The sequence below is a fragment of the Strix aluco genome, chromosome 5, assembly GCF_031877795.1.
Source record: "Strix aluco isolate bStrAlu1 chromosome 5, bStrAlu1.hap1, whole genome shotgun sequence".
NCBI classification, from domain to species: domain Eukaryota; kingdom Metazoa; phylum Chordata; class Aves; order Strigiformes; family Strigidae; genus Strix; species Strix aluco.
In genome coordinates this window covers 31,056,510-31,066,546 of record NC_133935.1, presented here as the reverse complement: position 1 = coordinate 31,066,546, position 10,037 = coordinate 31,056,510, and positions in this window count along the sequence as shown.

Below are 10,037 nucleotides of genomic sequence, written 5' to 3'. Positions count from 1 at the left end.
TTGATTTTGCACACTGACATTCCTGCACAATCCAGAAAAGCCAGATCCAAGGTCCCACCTATCTGCATTGTCTGGGCTCAAACATCAGGTCCTGCCTCTGGATGATTTGTGTTCTGGGTAATAATAAATGCCCTGTGAAGGTTAAATCTTCTTGGCTCTGTTTTGGTCTGTTCTTCTCCCACCCAGAAGATAAACTTGTCCCCTGCTACAGGGTGTATGTTGTCAGTCACATCAGCAGTCAGTGAAAGCCAGTTTCTGAGGAAACGTTAGCCACGTCAAAGAGGTTTTGGAGATGGATTAGTGGGAGGCCATTAGGAAGGAAACTGGGGCAGAGCTGGAATGCAGCACGCAGCCCCACAGAAGGCTGCGTGTTTACACTTCCCCTGTGCTTGCTATGCCCTTCACGCATACCCAAACCTGTCCATGTGTGGCAGTAACTCTGGTCACACCAGGGCAGAAAGCTCATCTTCTTGGACAACAGTGGGATTCATCTCACAGCAGACATCTAAACATTGACTGTGAAGTCTCAGACAGCTGCCTCAGCTCCCTCCATAGTCAATAGAGTGAGATGGGCATACCCAGAAAGCAACTCAATTCCCTAGCTTAACTTTTTTAAGGTTGGGATGAATCATGCTGTTAGCAGTGCTCAACGCTCTCCTTTGTCTAGAGAAGGAGACAAGGGCTGCTAGTGTTTGACTGCTTCATTTTCAGTCAGCTCAATTTAAGGTGCTTAATTTTTAGCTGGCAAACACCAAGCACAGTGAATCCCACCTCAGGAGAACAATGTGCCAGTGTATGACAAGCAGCAGCAAGTCCAGGAACACAGCTCCTGTCTTGATTTATTTAACGACTATAGTTAGTGCTAAAATCTGATCACGGGAACCACTGCCTCAGCATAATCCAGCTTGCTCGACATACAGAGTATGCCTTGTCCTCCAACAGCACTGTCAAAGAATACGTCCCTTGGGGACCTTGAAACATGTAGGAAAGAGTTCTGGGGCTAGCAACTTGCTCCTGAGCATGGAGTTTTCCCTGGATCTGACACGACACTTGTTTTTATCAGCTGCCAAACCTTTGGCAATTCACCAGCTCCTGATAACACAAATAAAAACCTGGAATAACCAAACCCAAATATTTAGCCCAAATTACTGTGTATATCTGTCCTCATGTCTGGTGGGAGCAACCAGGTTGACCATATTTACCTCTATGTCCAGGTGTTCAGGTCAGCCCCTGTGAACAGGCTTCGGTGATGGAGACCAGTGCTGCTGGCAGATCTCCTTCCCATCGGTGAGAACTTGGTAGAAACCTTTTTATCCAGTGAAATGTTTGTTGCTTGGCCTCCTTTGCTAAGGGAGCAGGTGCTGGAGGTTGTTTGGCTAGCTGATTAAACAAATCGCAGTGTTTCCTGCCAAACCAGGTGAAGTCAAGCCTTTTCAACTGCTTCGTCCCTGCGATCTCATCGAGCAGCATTCAGCAGCTCAGTTACTGCTGAAGGCAGCTTTGAGGCAGAGAGTGTCATTCTGGCCATAGCCCTAACAACAACCACGAGCTCAGCTTTGAAACGGCTCTCAGAAACACCGCAAAACTAGGATAAAGCAGGGGGAATATTCACGTTATGGTAGTCTAGGTTGTCTCAATATTGCTGTGAACACGCTCTTCAAACCATTTTTAATGGTCTTCAGGGCTCAAACTTGGAGGCCTATGTAGATAAGTGGCTGGTCATGGGACACCTCGCGTGCGAGCCTCTTGAAAGTTGTATTGGTGTCACGCCAACTCACCAGACTAAGGTATTTTCAAGGTGACTGTCAGAATGGTCACTCACCATAATAACCTGTCACAGAGAATATGTGTTATCTTGCCTGGTAAAGTCCATCTCTAGCTCTATTTTCTCCCCCACTTGCAACCCATTTGTGGCTGCTCTGCTAACTACAATGGCAAAGTCCAACAAGATCCCATTTTGCTTATGGAGGCAAGTACACATCTGGGATGTGTGATGGAACCCCCCGAGCTGATCTGTATTGAGGAAAGTGGGAAACAGTGGTGGTGACATCAGCCATGGCTGAGTGATGAAAAGCCATGTGAACATTTTTTAAAGGAGACATAAGACACCACCCCACTTATTTGGTATCTCCCAGCTCTCTCCACGCAGGTATAAACCTCCTGCAGATGATGCCAACCATACACTGAATGAAAGATTGCTAGTTCAACGATCCACCAATGTATGACCTGTCACTGCTCTCACCTTCTGTGAACAGAGGTGTTACTGGAGATACATTTTTGCATTTCTCATGCAATACATGGCCTTACTTAGTGTTTCCATTACCATTTCTTTTGTACATCCCCCATTAACAAACTACCCACTCCCAAAACCACTGGCCATGGTCATGTGGAGCTACAGCAGGCTGCTTTGAGATAAGGCACATCCATAGTGACAGCTTTACAGTGACACCTGTAATGTTGATTGTCTATTTTTCCTCATGTTTAAATTATTTACATGTTTATCCTACAAAAGAGTTCTATTGATTGGCAACTTTCTTTGCATGAACTTCTAGGTGTTAGGATGACCAGTGACTCTGCAGAGACCTACATCTTTTAGGGGGGTTCAATTACCCATTTGACCAAATTGTACCAAGAACCATCTTTCTGTCGGGTTTTGCAAGTAGACACTGCTGTATCTGTCAATCAGACGGAATGAACAGATTTCTTCAGTAACAAATCTAACTACGCTGCAATTTCAGGCTCTTCGTAAGAAAACTTTCTGAAATGCAGTCTAAGGCTGTATAATTTCAGATGGGAAGCATAACTGCCTACTAAGAAAAATGGGAACATACGCTCCATTTTAAGCCCATTACAAAAAGGAATTACTTAGAGTCACGCGGACACAAAGCTAATATCATCCTCTAGATAGTAACTGCTGCATCTAGTACTGCTCAGCAATGTGCAGAAATAGAAGTGGACAGAAATCTACCCAGACAAAAGCCAAGATTTTTTTCTGATGTCACTCAGGCACCCAGACATGGCTCCTGAGCTGAAAACATCCCGGTGGCCTGACTGTGTCTCGGTGCTCCCCCCTCGCCCCCATTCTCCCAGACACCTGCAGTTTTCTTTGAAGCAGGGACATGGTGAGTGTTTCCCAGAGACATGTCAGGACGCAGAGGGAAAAGCAGAGAGATGGATTCTATCTGTCAACTCACGATGAAATACAGTGACACCCCCCCCAGCCCCAGCCCCCAAAAAAGCTTAATTTTTTCTAGTTAAAAAAAAGCGTTTGGCTCAATCCCTAGACCAGCTGCTTCCTACATAAATAAGAGGCATGCATAGTGTACAGAAAAGAATATTTGACATTCCTAATCAATTAGATAAGGGGAAAAAGCAGTCTATTTTCCTGTTCAAAATAAAATTATCATGGTTACTTCAGATTTCAAGGGCATTTATCTTTCAGCTTCTGACAGAGGGGCACTGAGTAGGCTGCAGGTTATTGACCTGGGGCTGGAAAATGACTAAGCTGCCAGCTGAGATGGTGGAGCCCAGACCTGTCTCCAGTGGAGTGCTGGGACGGGAATAGCCATGGCACTTGCCAGCCAAGTCAGGTGTGCCTTGGTAGTGCTGGGCTTTTGCAAGGATTGAGCCAGGCCAGGAATAACTGGCAGCGCAGAGGGAGGGAGTGAAAACACCTCAAACAAAATTGTTCAAGGGAAATGCTCCCACATCTTGCCAGCACACTCCCTGGCTTTGAAAACTTGTACAAACATTTAACCAAGAAAACGTAAAGGAAATCAAGGTGAGGAAGAAGGTGGCTGGGAGGGCTGTAAGAGGACACAGGCACCTTTCCTACCCCAGCTCAGCTCAGGACATTTTATTGGAAGAGGCACAACCTGAGACATGTTGGCTATCTTCTACTCAAAAGCACAGGAGGCTCCAGGTCCTGGGCTAGGTGTCAGGCATCGCTGCCGGCCCCACAGCAGAGGCAGGAGGCACAGGCACAGTGGCATGGTGCTCCCTCCTCAAAGAACATGTGTCTCTGAGTGATCAGTAGTCTGAGGCCTCTCCACAGGCTGTTGCAGAAAGGATGAGATTTTTGAGAGGCCCGGCCCTGTTGTCCTCCAGTTCAGGGAAAAGTGGCAGCCCCACAACACTGCCCTTTGTGCTGCTTTGGGTGGATGGGTGGACTGCAGGTCCTTTGCACAGGTTTTACCCCAAACAGCTCCAGCCCCCCCTGTGCAGTTCCTGGAGACTTCAGGCCCGTACGGCTGTATCGGAAGTCTTGATTGCTGCTGCTTTGCTTTTGCAATACCACTTCTGTGTTCTTCCAGGATTTGTCAGGACAGCATGTTTCCCCAGGAAAAAAAATACGCAGACAGGGCAATGAAGCGTCTGAGCCTACAAAGCCCGACTCAGACCCAGAGGAGCCCTCTGGAGACTGTGCTTGCCCGTGAAATCCTGGGCCTGTACTGCCACCTAATGAACAAGCACCGTTCAGACCCCACATGTATGTGGTTGTGTGCAGGGAAATCAGGCAAAGTTGGTTGTGAAGGCTTCCTTAGGGCACTTCATTTCTCTCTAATGCCTTTTGTCCCTCTCGTAGTGCTTCAGAAATTATTTACTCGATCCTTGCAACCCAGCTGTTAGGCAGCAGATAATACTAATGCTGTTCTGTGGACAAGTCAGACAGCAGCTTTTTGCCAAGTCCAAATACACAAGACAAGTCAACAGTAGTTGAGCAACAGATTAGAGTAACTCCTTTCTTTGCATCACTTCTGGAAATACTGATTCCAAGGGACAGGGCAGAGAGGTGGCATGGTGCAGTGTTGCACCCTCCTTCTGTGACTCACCAGCTTGTTCCATGTGCACCAAAAGGACCCTATTGAGTGACAAAGTCATGAACTCCCATTTTTAGGAGGCAGAAGTTGGGTTCCATTTGAATGGTGAGAATAGTGGTCAGGCACAAGGATCAGGAATAGCTCTAAAGGGCCTAAAAGACATTCCCTCAGGAAGAAACCAGCTGGTGTTTGATTTTTACATAGGAAATCATTGACAAGAAGGAGAACAAATGCTCTACACAAAGAACAAACTTGGTGCCGGTGGCAACGACTGCCTTCTCAGACATGGAGAGCAAGACACTGAGGTAATGAGGTGCCTCCCAGGATGGCACTCAGGTTTCTGGCCTCTGCTGATATAAAGAGGCACCCGAAGGGTCAAACTATCATGCAGGACAAGGAGCTGCCTCAAGGCAGAAGGTAGAAAACATGTGAAAGCTCAATCTCTCGCTGGAGTTTAGGCTGTGCATTCCTTCTCCTCCTCCATTTACCTTCTCTATCATGATCTCAGGTCAGGCACGCACCAGAACAGAGGCCTCTTGTAAAGGTGCTGGTGCAGAGTGTGGGGTGCGTGCAAATAGTAGCTGTGTGGTGAGAGCCCTCTCCCAGAAAATGGCCTCCTCAGCCTGGAGGGACTGTAATGCACTCTCTCCACCAGCCTAGTCTGCTCTACTCTGCCTGGCCTGGCCTGGCAGGACATGGTTTAATATGGTATGTCTGTAATGAGGAAGAAGAGCACCTCCTAGCTTCCACATCCCAATGGTATAACCCAGATGTGTCCTGCCTTGAAGGTTGGTTGCCTGCTTCTGGCACCAAAGCAGGAGATCTGAACACAAATGCCAATCACATCGTGGCCTGCACAGATGCCGAACCCTCAGCTAAGTGTGGAAGACTCTCTGGCCCCATACCTGTTTTTTTAAGTCTTTCAAAATTTTCAGGGGGCTTTAGACATGAAGAAAGTGAGTACTGCATCTCTGTCCCCTTCACAGTGGAAGGAACAGGGGACACACACAGTCTCACATGCAAATAGTCGTCTGTGAAAAGAAACATTTTTAGGCCTGGATGCTCTACAGGCAGGAGGTGCCGCGGGAGGAACATACATGGAGTGGGAGTCTTTGGAAATTTTAGGCAATGAACAGCTGAAGAAGTTTCTGTAGAGCATGTGGGAACCAAGGCTTTTCAAAGACATATCATATGTCCACAGATGGGCTGGCTTTCACTAAAACAACAAAGCTCAAATTAATTGGAACAACAAAACTCAATTTCATTGAAACCACATATTTGGAAAAAAATAAAGACAAACCACAAAAGCACTTATTTTCCCTTGCCCACCCACACTTCAAGTCTAGGCTTCAGAGGACTGAAAATCCCACTACAGTTTCTGTAGAGGAATTTATCTGAATTGCATACTTTGTGTGCCAAACCAGCGTATGTCACTCTTGCTGTGACACAGAAGTACTCAGCAGTCCAAGTGGCCCAGAGAGAGGGAAGACCATTCCCTAGCTAAGTGTTTATCCTGCAAAGTCGAGATCGGTGGTACAGCACCTTCACTAGGACCTGTTTAGGTATTTCACTATGAGCTGGGCACTGGATAACACGTACACACAGTCAGGGATTGGGACACAGATCTCCTCTTGCCCAGGAAAATGACCATGAAGGTGAGATGTGTCACACCTGTTCTCTGGCCCAGTGAACTCTGAATTCATCTTGCACCAAATGAGGCAACTTCAGTGGGTGAATATGTGCTCCCATTGCTCCTGAGATACAAAATAACCTGGTGTTTCGGGCAGCCTCCCAGAAGAGGGGTTTTCATGGCCCTGAAGACAGAGGAGGGACTGGATCTTGATCACCAGCACTGCCAGGTGTGTGCTATGACTGTTGAGCTATTGTTTAACAGGTAAGAAAACAAGTTCTCTTCCAGCAGCATTTTCAAATAAAAATGGTAACTGCTACTTTCTGCACTGACCTTGTTCTGGGAAGACTGTCAAGAAACACCTGGTGGATCCCAGTCACACCCAGGTGTGAGCCAAAGTGCAGAGGAAAACTGAGCTGCCCACCAAGTTGAGGTGACACTAAGGGACAAGTGCCAGCTGTGCAGTCTTTAGAGGATCACAGTCTGGGATTCAGTGCTTACCATTCCACTTAGACGGTACTCCAGGTGCCTCAGATCTACGCCCAAGGCATGGCCACAGTGAAATGCTGGGTGCTCTGATTTAAAGAGGTTGAAAGCTTGAAGTAGACAACTGTCATCTGTGCCTTGTAAGGGGTGGAGAAACCCCATGCTGGGCAAAAAGGGGCTAAGAGGGGAAGTGAAATGACACTGAACCCATGGGAGGTATTTTTCTTCATGGCAAACCCCAACCAGAGCTCTCAGAAGGACCTAAGCTTGGGTCAGGTGATCTTTCTTCTATCCCCTAGGACTAGCTCCTTTGGCCAAGGCAAGGATACTTACATGTTTGTTTTCCTTGTATGTGTTGTGTAACCCCTGGAGGCAGAGCACGACTGCGCACTGGGGCTGTGGTTCGCTGGCCATCCATCCTGTGCTGGGAGAGGATCAGAGCCAGGTGAGGAATGCACAGCAAGTGTGGCTTTAAACACATTGTCACACTGCTGGCTGCTGTTGCAAGGCCTCCGAGTAAACTGAGGAGCTGCCAGTTGACAGCAGAGGGCAGCTGCATTCTTTCCATGCATTTTAAGAAACTAACATTAAAAGTATTAACTGATGCAGGCATACCAACAGGGTAGTTTTTCTGATGCCTTTGAGCTTAACAGCACTGATACCCCGTGCATCCTGCCTGTGCCCCAGCCCACTCCACTTGCTGAACCCACTCAGGGGTCTGAGGGGGCTGCTCTCCTGGGCCAGAGAAGCACTCACCATGCCCGTTCACTGTCCTTTATTTCTGTGGTGTGTTACAAGGCCGCATACCGAAACCATGATCTGTGGATAAAATGGAGCTGCACTTGCAGAGCAGCATGATGAGTGCCATCTACTGATAATTAAACATACAGCACGGCAGAGAGAGAGAGGCCAGTTCACTCACTGAGTCAGTGATACACATCGCAATCGGCGTCAGCATTATGGCTCTTCATGGCTGCCAGCTCCCGTGACATTACAGAGTCGTGGCGGCACCGTGCTCCTGGGCTGCCAAGGCTTGCTTCTGCTGCAAGGTCGTTCCTTGAAGCTTCATCAAGCAGCATTTCTCCGGGGATGTGCTGGGGTGTTTTGAAGCTATGCTGATCTTTGCTGCAGTCTTCTGGGGGAAAAAAACAAACACCAGTCTTTGGCAGGATTAGGCTTTGTAGAATATAAATGACCATTAATAAATTTTTAGTGTCAATATAAGTGCTTGTATCAACTAGAAGCTGAATTGCTTAATCAGGCTCGTAGCAATTAAAATGGTAATTTTTCTGTACTAGATTCTGCTTGCAATTTTTACTCAAGTAAAACTCTTTGAAGTTAATTGGAATTTTGATTAAAGGCTCCTGGATCTGGGTCTCTGAATTTGTGCTAAGGAAGGTTCAACATTTGCTTTGGTTTTCTGCACATTGAGTTCATTGCTATATATTAGTGCAACTGTACAATTAGTGGTAACAAGAACAATTCCAATAAAGATCTCTGTAGTTTAGTTCTTGATACACTTTAGGAAAGGTCTTTTATCATGGAATGGCTTTTAAAGTACTGCTAAAACAGGCTGTAAGATCTGAAGATCTTGATGGCTTAAACTTTTTGTCTTAATTATTTCCAGTCCCTATAAATGGCTTAGTAACATTCACTTAACTGTAATTCAGAATTTGGGATTGGGTGGGAGGAAGGGAGACGTTCTTCCTCTTCCTCTTTCTTCCTCTTTAGAGTTCAGGTCTTGGTTGTGAAAACCACCACCGAAAAACCACCCTACTCAAATTACATTATAACCATTAGTAGAATGAAAAGCAACTATGGTAACAGCTTTAAAAAGTAACATTTTTGCCCAAAGTGTTGCAAGAAAACCCCCCCCAAGCTCTGCAAAACACTATCCAGGCTATGGTGAGACACTTAGTATCATTTTCTGAAAAGTAAAATGAAGCGCAAGCTGTTCTGGTACTGAAGGCACTGGAAGAACCAGGGGATCATGGTCATTGTGGCAGCCCGGACTCACACAGGTTTCACTGCAGCCAGGACAATCGCACGAGAGAATAAAGCCCCTCGGAAGGAAGGAAGATGTGCATGGAAAAATCCCCCAATGAACAAGGAATACATAGTTTTGTTATGTCGTGGGATTTGCCTGGAAATTTGCTGCATGCTGGTGTCATCTTGTGGACAGATTTCATCACTCATCCTTCCAGGCAAAGGAGTGCTTTTTTGAGAGCTGCGACATAACTGGTGCAAATATCGCTTAAACTTCACTTGGGTCAGTTGCTGGTGTGAGAAAACGGAAAAGCAGAAAGAAAGGGAATAATCATGCAGAAATTATACTGACAATATCGAGCACGTGGGTTCTTGTTGTATACCTCCATTTATAAGAAGAGTATTATAGCTTGCGATCAAAATGCAGGATTTGTTCTGAGAACTCCTTTAGTATTCTTGAACAAAGTTTCTTTAATTTTGAAATATATATTCTTGACCTTAAAAAGACACATAGCAGATTGCAAATATCCTATATTAAGAAGCACAACAGTTTATCAATAATGGATTCCTCTGCAAGTTTGTTGTGACTGTGGGATTTATTTATTTATTTAATTTTACCCTAAGGTGGCCATTGGAGCACAGTTTCTTCCACTTTCCAGTTCAGCACCGCAGTAACTGGATTCAAATGCAAGGAAAGGAATGGCAAATAGGTTGCTGCAATTCAGAGAAATGTTTAGATCTTTGTCTCTGCTTTTTCTGAAGGCCTCAACTTTGAGAAACAAAGTAAATTTAATCTTAAATATTTTTCCATATCCCTTCTAAAACATAGGAGCATAATATGAGAAAGGAAGGATTAAAAAGAAGATCAAAGCTTTATTATTATTATTTTGCAATACAGTACAAAATCCTTGAATACTCAACGGCTATGCTGTTACGAACCAAAACTATGTTATAAGCTGCTAGGTCTGCTTCATGGTTAGCCCAAGGGTCACAATTCCTGACAGTGGACTTTGAATTCTTCAAGGGCTGCAGCAAGAATAACCCTGCCACTCACTGCACCCACAGGTCTGGATTGGGTACGTTGTGTGAAAATGAACGCTTTGAAACTAAATGAC